This window comes from Nelumbo lutea, chromosome 1, assembly GCF_056320005.1.
Source record: "Nelumbo lutea isolate HS-2025 chromosome 1, American lotus-T2T, whole genome shotgun sequence".
NCBI lineage: Eukaryota > Viridiplantae > Streptophyta > Magnoliopsida > Proteales > Nelumbonaceae > Nelumbo > Nelumbo lutea.
This window is the reverse complement of record NC_142684.1, coordinates 142270476-142285289: the sequence shown is the minus strand read 5'-3', so window position 1 is coordinate 142285289 and position 14814 is coordinate 142270476. Positions and strand designations below refer to the sequence as shown.

At 36.9% G+C, this 14814-nt stretch overlaps 1 pseudogene; it reads right to left on the bottom strand.

Annotated features, from left to right (window-relative positions):
- Positions 1–2684: 2684 nt before the first annotated feature.
- On the bottom strand, positions 2685–3369 carry LOC148878024 (tetraspanin-2 pseudogene; annotated as a pseudogene).
- Positions 3370–14814: the final 11445 nt, after the last annotated feature.

Here is a 14814-nt window from a genome sequence, read left to right as displayed (position 1 = left end):
TAGAACAATACAATTGGCTTATGTCTCTCATAACGCTAGATATCGTCACAGCCAATGCCTTTGGTAAGGCTCTTGTTACCTTTCCCAACCAACCTTATTGGATTTTGGATAGTGGAGCTTCAAATCATATGGTATCTAATATGAAATTCCTTATTGTTTACAAAGTATTTGCCCAACCTAAGCTAGTTCGCTTTCCTAATGGAGTGGTTTTGTAGGCTACTCATCAAGGGTCGGTTATGTTGACCCTCGATATTACTTCTTCATGAGGTTCTCCATATACTTGGTTTTCATTGCAATTTGGTCTCCATTAACAAATTAACTGATCAATTGTGATGCACTACCATTTTCTTTCCAACTACTTGTGTGATTTGGGACCTAATGTTGAGGAAAGTGATTGGTATGGTGAGGCACTAAACGGAATCTACCACTTTACTGTTGATGCTCCATGCTCCTCTACTTTAAATGCTCACAATGAAGTTACTGTTGATACGTGGAACAAGTGCCTGGGTCATGCTTCTCAACATTCTCTTTCATTAGTTCCTGACATTTCCACTCTTCCTACAGGTTTACCATGTGACACTTGTCACCATAAAAAGTAATCGTGTATGCCATTTTCCATAAGCAGCTCTTGAGCAACGAAATTATTTCATTTAGTTCATGTTGACATTTGGGGCGGTTATTCTACTCCTTCTCATAGTGGTGTACGATATTTTCTCACCATAGTAGATGACTTTTCCCGTAGCACTTAGTTGTATTCGATGCATAATAAAATTCAAGTTCTTTACTAGTTTTCTCAATTCTACAATATGGTCAAAACACAATTTCAATGTTTTGTACGAATACAATATGGTCAAAACACAATTTCAATGTTTTGTACGAATACAATATGGTCAAAACACAATTTCAATGTTTTGTACGAATCATTTGGACAGATAATGGATTGGAATTTTTTTCACATCCCATGAAGAGCTTCTTGTTACAACAAGGAATAGTGCATCAACACTCCTGCATCGACACGCCACATCAAAATGGCATGGTAGAATGCAAACACAGACATTTTCTCGAAATAGCTCGAGCACTTCGCTTCCATGTAGGGCTTCCTCTTTCCTTTAGGGGGAGAGTGTGTGACCACAATGACACATTTGATCAATTATCTCCCAAATCAAGTATTCGACGGCAAGACACCTTTCAAATTGTTGTTTAATCGACCATTGACATACGATAATATTCGTGTATTCGACTGCATGGTTTATGTCAGAAACCATAGTTGCACTCACACCAAGTTTATTGCTCGTGCAATCAGAGGAGTGTTTGTCGAATATCCATTTACACAAAAGGTTTACAAAATTTTTGATCTGGATACCTGACAAATCTTCACCTCACACGATGTTGTCTTCTATGTGTGTGTGTGTGTCGTCATTCGACAGGTATATATTGAATGAGACAGATTCTTTCTTTAATAAGTTTGTTTCTTCTATGCAAACTGTGGTCTTTTTTTTTGTGAGTTTTGTATCATTTTACAAGAAGAAAACCACTCGGAGTTCACCAAGGCTCTACCAAGCCAAGCCCACCCACAACTACTATCTTCTTGATGATAACACTAGGTGAATTTAGATAAAAAAAAACCAAATAATGAAGACCCACTATTTGGGTAAAGTCAAAGAAGTCCCCCATAGAGATTTTGTTTAGTGGTAAACCCCCTAACTTTTATTTTTAGTGTAAAATCACATTAAAATCACCTATTACTAGACATGGCAGGTGCAACGAATTTAGGAAGGTCCCTAACACATCCTACAACTACCTTTGTTCACCAATAGAACACTTAGCATGCACAACAACTAGAATCAAGGGGTTGACCCCTGATATCTCTACGAGGTAAACAATTATATTATCTGAAACATTAATCAAAGAAAGGGAAATATTTGAATGCATGGAAATAACAAGTCTTGGGGTGTCACTGTTATTTCTTAACATTGACTTTAAATTAATCCTGTCATCAATACAAGAGAGATCATTATATATAGGAGGTCTTAGTCTCCTCGATAACAATTCCTAGGGAACAAAGCTTCTTTAATTTCTTCAACTTCCAAAGTGTGGGAGGATTTTCCATCCTTGGGCATTCTAGAACAATAAATGCATATTATAAAGAAAGGAAAGGTGTACCTAGACATGTAGTGGATCTCATGGCTACTTTCCGACCAATTATTGACTCAGTGACTTTCTTTTCTTTTTTTTGAAAATTCCACTCTAGTACCATGAACTTTGGGGGTAGTGTCAAGTTAGTACCCAAACTTTCAAATGTGTCATTGCAGTACCTAAACTTTCAAAAAGTGTAAAGTTGGTCCCCACCGTTAACTAATCATCAATTATTTTTTGAAAATGTCAAAACAACCCTTCAAAAGAAGACAATGTTCATTGTCTTCTACCTTGCCAAATGCATATAAATGAGAAATGGGTTATGTGACAAGTCAACAAAACTTTATTCATCACTTTTAGAAGGATCATTCCCCAACCTGTTTAACTTGGACTCAATTAAAAGAGAGAAATTCCATATATGAAATGAAACTATAGAGTGGTGGAATTTGAATATTGAATATACATACACCTGTGACTGATTGGTCGACTTGATAAATGAAAATCTAGAATCTGTTGGGAGTTTGGAGAGGGAGAGAGAGGAGCTAAACCTAAGCCCAACCCTACTTGTAATGTTGGGAAAGATTCTCGATCTGAGCATTCTTGAAGGCATTGTAAGCAATGTGGTAGACCTAGATCAGAGCTATTGGGGCGACTATGAGAATCATGCTTGCCTTTTAGATTTCCTAGTCTCCACTATACTTTGGAGACTATAGTAGTATGCTATGTAGAATAAGTAAGTGATCAACAATGAAGGACTTGCTTGAAGAGGAGAGGTGTGAGCCATGAAGAACTGATTGACAATGATGTAGTATTGGATAAGCTTAGAACAACCATTAGAGTTGGCGAGACAAGTTCGAATCTTGTCCCAATTTGCAAAATCGGTGATGTGGTTACGGAGCCCCGAGGAGAAACCTTCGAGCTTGTACTCGTAGCCCCTACCAGGCACAACGTAACTATTGTCGGGCTTGGTGACGATGAAAGCGAGGACGAGTAGGGCGAGGAGCACAATGAGGACAACCATGTAAAAAATCTAGAAGGCCAGGAGGCACTGGCGGTAGGCATCGATGAATCCCGCGAGAAATACTAGAAGGATGAGGACGATCGACCATTGGAAATAGTGGACGCACTTGTTGTCTGGTTTCAAGGCTAGCCAGATTTCGGTGCCGATAATGGGATTGAACAAAGGAGAGCCAGGAAGTTGAGGATGGCTATGATGTTGTTACTTATTGCCATGGTGGGATGGGAGAAGAAGGATTTTTAATGGCGGGTTGGGATGGGGAGGGAGTGAGAAGAAGGATTTTCCTTTTAGTCTTCACTTTATACACAGAAAATCTGGGCCCTAGAAGTGGGAGTGGGAGGTGTGTAAAGAAGGACTCCTTCCATCTTTGTGGATGGTTGGGCTTTTGTTTTGAATATTGAAAGTAATTGTCTTCTACCTTTAGATTTGAAATACATTCTTGTCTAGTTATTTCTTTGATTTTATTTATTGTTTCCCTCTATCATATTTCATGTTTCTTCTCTCTTTGAAGATAACCATTCAATATCAAAGTAGAAGACAATGAACAGTGTCTTCTTTTGAATGATAGTTTTAACATTTTCAACAGATAACAAACAGTCAATTAAGTCGGTTAACGACAGAGAACAACTTGACACCTTTTGAAAGTTTGAAAGTTTAAGTACAGCAGTTACACTTTGAAAGTTCGGGTACTAACTTGACACTACCCAAAGAATCCCTCATCTTTTCTACCTTTCCTTCTAAAAAATCTTCTATAAAATCCCTCTCGGATGTAGGCCCCAAAGAATCTGTAGCAATGTTTGTCTCATTCAAGATTATTGACTCTAGCGCTTTGACATGAGGGCCAATCTTGGCATGGAAATCATGTAGTTTTGCAACCATAATTTCTTTATGAGGGATCTTCCTGTCAAAGAGCACTACAAATAGAATGAAAAAGAACTAAATCATCACTGGTAGGGGTGGCAATTTTTCACCCAACCCGTTGAACCCACCCAACCCGCCCATTTACTTGGCGTGTTGGAAATGGGTTGATCACCCATTGGGTCAATTTAAATGGGTTGGGTTGTGGGTAATCATGGATTAACCACTAAAGATACAAGTTTGAATTCCTTAGCCTATTTTTTAGTTTTCTTCATTTGAGTGAAATAATTTATAATTAATGCATTAATTAATTACTAAAATTAGTTTTCCTTGAATCAACACACTTCACCTGAATCCACATAAGTCCAAATCAACCCAACCCGAGTCCGGACCAGTCTAAATCAATTCAGCCCGGTTTGAATATGAGTAGACATGATCACCTCGTTTTGATTCATTTGGGTCGATCAGCCTAGTCCGAACCCATCCCGATTTAGCATGGAGCAATCTTCTCCAACCTGAGTCTGGAACAGTTTAGGCGGATCGGTTCAACTAGATCCGATTTGATCTGGCCTGGAGCAACTTGGCCCACCTGCTTTGCGAACAAACCGGTTCAGGCTAGATTCGGTCCAACTTGAAGCCACATGGGCCACCCGCTTTTGGGTTGGACCAAATTTGGCCTGAACCGGTTTCTTCATAATTATTTATGATTCGGGTTGGGTTGCATAGCCACTCGCTTTCGGATATGCTTTGGATCAACCCGACCCAGTTCCACAATAGTCATGGGCAAGCCGGTTTGGCCCAGATTTGGTCTGACCCGAATATGTGCATCCCCACTTGGATTTGGACTGGCATGCCCACATGCCCTACTTCGCACTAGTCAGTTTAGTCCCAAATCCATGCACAACCTGATATGGGCTGATTCGAGTCAATCTGCCATTGGCTGAAACAGTCCAATCTGGTCCGACCGGACTAATCCTAATCCAAACAATTTAACCACTCTTGATGTGATTAGCTTGAAGACAAATCCAGTTAGATCGTTCAAGTTGGTCTAATTGATTTCATCCTAAGTGGTTCGGTCAAACCCGAAACACGAACATAGTTGTTAGCACCCAATTTTTGTTCGGTCCTTTTACCCTACCTCTTTGTACCCTCCTCTTAGACCCAAAAAGCATAAAATACTCTCCTTTGACACAATAAGAACCTTGAGATCAGCATCAACGTTCGATCAATACATCACCCCCAAACTTGGAAAACTACAAATCACTTTTCATGACTAAACTCCAAAAGTCCACCATTCATTACGCTAACTCCCTTTCTAATGGCCCTGAAGATCACTAGGAAGCAATCAACTAGTGAATCCCACTACAAATTTACGATGATCAACTACAAAAATATCAAGATTCCATTATGATGGCCTTGAATGATTGCCAAGATTGATCATATCTTTCTCAAATCAGAACCATCCACTTGATTCCTCACACTAATTTGTGCCAAATTACCAAATTGTAGCTCAAAATTCCCCTACTTGACCCATTATCAAGCCTAGTTCCTATTTCAACAAGCCTTTTTAATTAGATCTTACCATTCGTCATCCCAACTTTATATGACCAATTAGACCTTTACCATTGTATTCAGAGACCCAAAATACTTCATCACATCAAATTTTACAACCAAGCACCTCCGTTTGACCATTAAAAAATAATCAATCTACACCTTTGATCAAAGATCCACCACTTCCATTAGATTTAGGACGTTCAAAAGTGTTAACCCACCAAATTGCATCCCAAAATTCCCCAGTTTGACCATTTATCAAACAAAAATTATATTTTAACAAATCTTATTGACCCAAACTTGTCAGCCATAGATCTCAATCATCCCGACCTCATTTGATCAATCAGGCATCACCACTATATTTAGAGACCTAAAACTCTAGCATGTCAAATTTAATATCCTAATTCACCCATTTGACCATTAAACTAAAAATACACCATTTAGACACACCTGTCCAACCTAGAATCTTAAGAGGGTAGGGACTGACGTTAATTTCTTACTTAACCCCTTGAAACACCCAGACCAATGAATTTGAGACTAATAGGCTTAAAAAGCTCAAAATACTAAACATACTTCCACTTAAAGCTAAGAAAAGACAAAACCACATTTAAAAATTCATCAAATTTACATTTTCTGTCATGAAAGGCACACTCCAAGATCCTAAAACCCAAGAAAATCACCCCGAAATCAAAGAAAATATTTCACAAAATAGGAAAGCTTGATTAGGCATCTATTCCTTTGAAGAATATTTATCTATTTGTGTGAAAAACCTCTGTTGAATGCCAAACACTATAGCTAAACGAATTTAGACCTGGCCCCCCTCCCTTTCTCTATAAATATTACTCTAATTCGAACTCAAAGTGGTGAAAACCGGGGGAAAAGAGGGAGAAAGAAGAGAATAAGAGAGGAAAACCTGAGAGAAAAAAAGAGAAGAGGGAGAAAGAGAAGGGGGAAAGCAAGGAGAAGAGGGAGACCGAAGAGAAGAAGGGAAACAAAGGACTGAAGGGAGGAAACCTGAGGGAGCCCCCCTTGCATAGAGAGAGAGAGACAAAGGGAGAAGAAATCTTTCTCCTAGCCTATATATTGCCTCTTGTTCACCCGAAATTTGCAAGCACTCTAAACTATAGATTCCAAATTCATTTCCTCAATCTTCAAGTGAAAGTCATTGCAACTAGAAGCACTCCCTAGCTCAAGCATCCTTTTGAATTTCATTTTATCTCATTCTAACTTCTGAAAACTTTTGACAAGGAAAATATGAAAGGTAAGTCTTTTATTTTTTTATTTTTTTTTGGGTTGCTCGAGGTTCTGAAATGTTGGAGAACTATCGTTTTCAATTCCTTATTGACTGAGAATAGAGGCGGAGAGGTGAGGGTCTTAGGAAAATCAGTACCTAAGACTCGATAACAACACATCAAAATCAATCTTAGGAGAAGTTGAAAGCGTATTCCTCCAAATTTAGGAAATTCTTGCAACCATTTCTGTTTTTCTCCAAAAGAAGCTGAGCCTGAACAAATCCTGTATTGGGCTACTACAGCAACTTGGAGAGAGGGGTGCCTAATACCTTCCCTCTCCAGATCTTTGGGACCCGAAATCTCTTGGTTATGTGCCTTTTCCATAGAGGACGGAGGCAAGTAAACCGATTTTCGAATCTAAAAATGAGAGCCCATTTCCTCTAAAAAATGGGTGGCGATTTCATCTCTTTGAGTCAGCTATGAGCTTCTCGGAACTCATAATAGTCAATGGCTTCACCACTTGTGTAAAAATAATGTGCATGTAATGTGATTTGAACCTTCACCACTTGTGTAAATAATTACTATTATTATAACAAAGCTATGACCAACTTGCTTGTTATTTGGGAGTTAGCTTTTCCTTTTAAGTACATAAGTATAAGACTAGTGGGTTTGGGCGGATTGGATTGAGTAAAGGCAGGTATGGATTGAACCCAACCCATTTAATTTTATATAATTGGGTCATTAATAGGTTAATTGGCCGGTTAGATGGATTGGATTGAAGCTCAACCCAAACAAAACCCAACCCAACCTACCCAATTGCAACTACTAATCATTGGACATACCACACCTAAGATTCGTAGTTATGGAATTCAGCATATCTAGGTTTAGATCATCCTCATCGGAAGACAACACTGTGACGGTATTTGTCTTTGTCGCTGTGTCAGCCAAAGGAGTTCCAGATTCAACATTATTCTTCCCCGGCAAGACATTATCTAATTGGCACAGGCAAGGGTTTTCAAGAATAATCTCAGCATTATCATTCGTTGAAACAGGAGCCAGGACCTTGTCGTTTTGGGAATCCCGAACAAGGATCCATTCTTGGTTCGATTTTGTTGGTAGATCATTATTTTGTTTAGGTGTTGGATTGGACACCTTGTTATGTTTGTAATCAATTGATCCATGACCAATTTTATAACATGTCTTGCAATAGGCTGGAAGATTTTCATACTCCACTTTCTGCTAGAAGCCATCCCTACCAGAACTAATCAACACTCTTTGGGGGTGAGAACAAGGCATATCAATCTCTACGCAAACCCTAGCCGCCATTGTTCTTGAAAGGATAATGGTGGTAGGGTTGAACTTCAACACTGGACCTATAGCCTGTGCAATTGATCTCAGCAAACCTTCTACATAGAAATTTACTAGGAGATATGGAAAATTGATCCAAACTGGCACAATACTAGGTTCCCACCCGGGTTCAAAGTTAGGTATCCATTTAAAGAGCCTAAACACAAAGGATTTAATTCTAAAAACTTCTCTAAGCCAATGCTTCAGACAGTCCTCCACTACAAAGCGAATAAGTATGTTTTTCGTCTCTAGTGCAATCACCCAGATTTCACTCTTAAGATCAAAGGATTTGCAGATAAAATCTTTCAGCAAAGGGAGAGCCGGCCTACCATGCATGCACTTACCAATGAGTGCCCACTTGAAGATCTCATACGATTGTTGAAGAATGTCATCGGGGAAGACAATAGTTGGTTCCCCTTGTTTGAGAGTGGTCTGAATAACAAGGACCTAAAGAGAGGGTGTAGAAATCGGTGACAGCTTGTAGAGAACTACAACAAACGAGGGTTTCTAGGGCAGATCCACATATTGGGATTCTCCATGAGAGAAGGGGAGGAGAGAGAACGCCTAGGGTTTCGAGCCCCTCATCCTGATGTGTAGCCAGAATACATTCAGACATGAGTGCCTAAGAACCTTGCGATCATTTCAAGGTGTAAAGGAAGTAGGGAAGATTAAGGTGGTGTTTGATAACGCTTTCAATGACTCCTTGGGTATGCATCTTAAAGTTGATCTGAAGTTGAGTTTTAGATCTAAAATGTTCAGATCACGGGCCATCATTGAACTGCTCACATGCATTTCAAATGTGTTTGAAAGTCTTAAATGCCCCTCATAATATTGAAATGAACATCCCTTTTTAAACCTTTTTTTTTTTCATTCGACTCCTAACTATCGGTGATGCAGGGACAAGAATCGAAGGAAGATGGCGACAGAGAACTCAAAGAAACACTATATTTGTTGGCTGCAACTGCCGCTGTTATTAGTTGGCCGGCAACAGTCCTGTTTGATTTCTTAGCAACGGCGTTCTCAGTCGACGGTCCTGTTTGATTTTCCTCTCCCTCCCTCCTTCTTTCTCACGTTCTCTCTCCCCAGTCTTCCCGTCGGTTGCCACTATCGCTGTTCTCGGTTGGCCAACGGTAATTCTATTCGATTTCTCAACAATGGCATTCTCAATTGACAATCCTATTCGATTTCTCTCTCTCTCTCTCACCTATCTTCCTGCCAGTCGCCACTTTCGTTGTTTTCAGTCAGCCGGTGGTGGTGCTATTCGAAGGAAACCCTCGACCCAGGCAGTAATGAAGATCTGAAACCCAATTCCAACAATGACAACTCCTATGCTCTTTTCCAATGGGGATTCAGATAACACCAGCGAGTTGATGGAGATTTGAACGGCTTGGGTTCTGAGTCTAGCTCGGTGGTTGTGTCTGTGAAGGTTTCAAGAGTGGTAGAGAGAAGTTCAATTATAACTTATAAATTTATTTATAATAATTATCAAATTGTAAATTTATTAAATATTAATGTTTTATATTTTTTATAATTTTTATATGTATTAAATATTAATTATTTTAATTTTTATAAATTTTTAAATATTTAAATATTTTTAATTTATTAATTCGATAATTATTAAACATTTTTTTCATTGTTTCATGGACTTTATTACTATTTTCATTATTAATTTAACTATTAATAATTTATTTTTAATATAAATTTATATGTGTTTTTCAATTTTATTCTTATTTTAATAATTTTTTTTATAATTTACTCATATTTTTTAATACTATTTTGAATTTAATAAATTATTTATATGAAATAATGAAATTTGAACTCAAATTACCACATATTCTATTTTAGGGGTAAAATAGTAATTTAGGGAATTTCAGATGTTGAAAGTTTGATCCAACACAAACAACTTTATCTATTGAAAGCCTATAAAAAGTAGAAAAGCATTCTTCCATCTTTTACAGATTTTAGACACTTTTAATATCTTTTTAACTTTTCAGATTTATCAAACGCCACCTAAGGCTACGTTTGGTTTGCTTCCCACAAACCAAACAGAGCCTAAAGGTTGCATAGAGTAATGATTATATTCTATTTTTGCTAATAAAATTTCATTTTTTTTCTTAATAATTGAAAAAGGGTCTCGGCGAAGAGACCCTTCTCTCAAAAGGGGTCTCGGTGAAGAGAAATGAAGATAACTATTACACTTTCTCCTTTGCAATTGAAGTTTCACCTTTAAAAGGTAAATTTACCCTGTAAACCTCTTTATACTTTGATGGTTTTGGACTTTCTTTTTCATGTTTTTTATTTGGATCAAAATGTGAGAACTTTAGGGGTGGCCACGAGCCGAGCTTCTCACGAGCTATTCGAGCTTGGCTTATGAAATGCTTAGCTCAACTCAGTTTAAAGCAAGCTTTGAGTTGAGCTCGGTCCTGATACATTGGCTCGTCTATTAATCAAGTCGAGCTTGAGCCTAGTGAAACACAACTCATGAGGCTCACGAGCCTAGTATAATAAATAAATAAATTTTTATTTTATACACACACACACATACATACATACATACATACATGCAATCATACATGCATACATATATATATCTATATATATATATACATATAAATATATAAATATGCATATATATATATAATAAATAACTTTTATTATATATAATAATATTTTTTATATAATGTTCTTATTTTTTATGTATAATAGTAAATAATTTTTACAATTCTAATTTTTCGTATGTAAAATAAAAACACTTTTTTATATGTATATTTTTTATTTTTATATGTATAGTAATAAATAATTTTTATAATTCTTATTTTGTTGTACGTAAAATAAAGAAATGTTTTTATATGTATAATTTTTATTTTTTAAAAAAAACTTGGCTTGTAGTTGAACTCGAGCTGAGCCGAGCTCGAACTCAAGTCTCTAGTTCGAATCGAACTCGAGCCTAAGACTATTTCAGCAAGACTAACTCGAATAACCAAGTATTCGGCTCAACTTGAATCCACCCCTAGAACTTAGACGAGGATAGATTTAGGGTTTAACTAGTATTTTGCATCTACCATTTTCATCTATAATTGTGGCCTTGAAGGTACTACCCTACTATCTAATATTGTGCTAAATTTGGAATGGAAATGGAGATGTCACTGAACGTGCACTAATACAGCAAAGTAATAGAAAAACAAATATATTACCATTAAAAGAGAGATGTTCTGAACTGTAAAAAAGGAGGGAACTGTTGGTGGGTGTATAAGTGTATTAAACTATTAGTTTTCATCAGTTCTTATGTGAAAAAACGAAACAGAACCTGTTTTTGATTTATTTTAGGTGACTATTTTCTCCCTTCTTTTTTTCTGTACCTCTGGTGCAATTATCAGAACCTGTTTTTACAAATCCTCCATGGCAGTTGGAGCATATTTACATATCTGAAGGTGAAGGTTTCAGGTGTCCTCTTGTTGTGTATCTTTAGTAGGTGGCTGTTAGCTCCCTTCTTTTATATCTCTAATTGAATTATTAGAACCTATTTTTGTAAATCCTCCATGGCAGTCAGAGCATATTAACATATTTGAAGGTTGTAAAACTTGGAATGCTTTCCAACGTTAGACAGAATTTCAGGGTTACTAAATAACCTCTGCCCTAATGGGCTGTTCCATTTCTTACATCTCATCCCCCATTCTAGAAACAAATCTAGTTGTATAGCAGCTTTGAGTTTTTAATCAACTATCAAGTCTATTGGTATATGATAAAATCTTGGCAAATTTTTTAACAAAAACTGATGAAAGTTAGGTCCATTGTTGGTCATGGCCTTTTAGGAGGTTCTGAACATAATAGTTCCTTTTAGCTTAGGGTGGAATGTTGATGGTTATATAAGGATTGATCAAACATTATGGCTTGAAAATTTTAGTGGAAAAGGATTAGGATCTAGGGGGTGATAGTCCTAGTAGTAGCGGATCTCTAGTCATATGAAATAATTCTGAGATAGTTATGGATCTCACGAGATAATATTAAAATGAAGGAAAGTCTCTATGGGATTGTGTTTAACTTGTAAAAAAATCAAGTGTAAAAAATTAGTATTATTTTGTACATGCTTGCATGCATAAGTGTGACCCACAGGTACCATATGTGCCATAGTATTCAAAAGTGGATTGGATTGGATTGTCAGACCGGAAAAATCGGGAACTGGTTAGGTGATCGGTTCCGTCTTCCCCAAAAATCGGATTTTCCTCCAAAACCATTATTTCGGTTAGTAAGTCATTGAACCGAGTGGTTAATTGTTTGAATGATTTTGATCATTTTTATTTTTATTTTTTTTTTATTTTTTGTCAGAACGGTCTGAGCATTCAGTACTATTTGACCCAATCACCAGATCCCTAACCAGTTCAATGTTCAGGTCGGTTTTAGAAACCACGATATGTGCAATCGAAAATATAACTGGGGCCCACATTTGAATGTTTGCATAGGTGTAAATTAAAGAGTGAGGGCCACATGTGATATATGTGCAAGCTTAAAATGAGGGTGGGATTCACATTTGAATATTTGTATACATGAATGCATGAATAACCCCAGATATATGTGTAAGATCAAAATGCGAGTGGGGCCCACATTTGAATATTTGTACAGGTGAATGCATGAGTGGGGACCATGGGTGATGACTGTATATGTCAAATATGCATATGGGGAAGTAGGGAACACTGATGAGACTAAAAAGTACCCTATTTTTATCCCTAAATATTCGTTCTTTTACATTAATTTAGCAATCAATTGGACTCATTACTCTTGTATTTCGATTCAGGGCAAGGAAGAAGGCGATTGGAAGAAAACAAGGCTAATCGGATGATTTTGCACAGTTTCGGCACCATTCAGTAATCTGAGCTTAACTCTCGATCCCAGACTCTGATTTGGATGATTCAAGATGCACTGGAAAGATAAGGGGAAGGCTCACAACTCTCATGTTTTAGGTTTTGACAGATTCAGTCTGCATCAAGATCAAAATCGGACCCGAAGTCAGAACAATTTCGTAGTAAAACCCAACCTACAGTTGAAGCCCAAATTCGCAGAAGAGTTCTATAGCGGCCAAAGTTATTAAAGAATCCCAACTCGAATTCAAGAATGAAGAGTCCTATCAGATATAAATTTCAATTATAATCCTAAAAAGATAAGATATTGAGATTACTAGATAGGATATGATAGAAGTAGATCAGATTAAGACTTTCTAATTTTAAAGTTAATTTCCTAAAGGGAGTTGGAGAGAGCCCCTCCTCCTAAAGCTATATAAAGGGGGGGGGGGGGGGGACCAGCTTTAGGCATCAATCAACTCAATCAATCAAGAAATCAAGCATCAAGCAACTTCATCAAGAAAGATCAGTTCGGCCTTCTGAGAAGCAAAGCTTGGAGGATTTGAAAATCTTGAGCAGCTAAGCTTTCATTTTCTAATTCAAGGGGGGATGTTCAATTGTGTCATTGTGAGGTTCAGTATTTAATTCAAGTTCTTGCTTTTTAATTCAAGTATTCATTGATTCTTGTGCTTATTCTCTATAGATGTTAATATTAATTAGTCTGACAAATTAATTAATGTTGATTTTCCCACTGTTATCCATGATTCGGTGATCCGTAATTGTCACGAATAGTGGTACAAGTAGCAATTAGGTTAATATCTTTCTGGGTCAATTGTTCGTGACAACCTTTGACCAATGTATTGATATGTTTTAACCTAATGGGAATCAATGGAACAAGATTCGATAATTGCATCTATCTCAATTATTGTTATTTTGTTTTAACTGTTTTCACTAAGCTTAATGCTATCACTAGTTAATATGGAAAGCTATCGTACCCAGTTGATTAGTGATAAGTGTTGATCGAATGCTAGGTTTGGTCAGCTGATTTAAGAAAACACAAGGTTTATTAGGGCTATCCTAATAAATCTAAGGTTAAATGCTTGGATTGCAAGACTGCCAAATGTTACCTATGATCGATGACCAATTGATTAATCCGAACCCTTGAATCAGAATTCGGTAAGACTAATTTCTCTTGTTTGATATTGCTATTGCTTTCTTGTTCTTTTAGAAATTTTAATTATTTAATTTTTCTACTTGATTATATTGCACATTCGGCTAAGAAATTATTCCCTATCTCCCTGTGGGATTCGACCTAATACCACTATTACTACAAAAATTTCATTGTAGGACTAGCATTAATTTTGAGGGCTTCGACAACCCATCAAACACATTGATGTATTATACAAAGAAATGCATTAAGGGACTCACTTTAGTATTTGGCATATGTAATTGTGTAAATAGGAACCACAAGTATACTATTTGCATGTTTGAGTGTGGTAACGAATCCCATACTTTATATTTCACATGTGTGCTTAGCATATATTTATTCAGTACAATTGCTGCAATCAAATGGTAACGAGTCCCATACTTTATATTAAGCCCATGCAACCTGCAGGGTCTTTAGCTGTCGGAATATCTTTTAGAGAAAGACATACCAAATGGTTTCATGTCACGTACATAAATACATGTTAGATATAGGTATTATTGAAAAAATTAAACTTAATTACAACTAGTGACTCTTTGGTCAAACGGATTTGTGGTTCAAATTCTTGATTAAATCAATGGTCTTTGACTTGTTAAGGTAATGTTTGACATTGATGTCGACTTCTTGAAAATC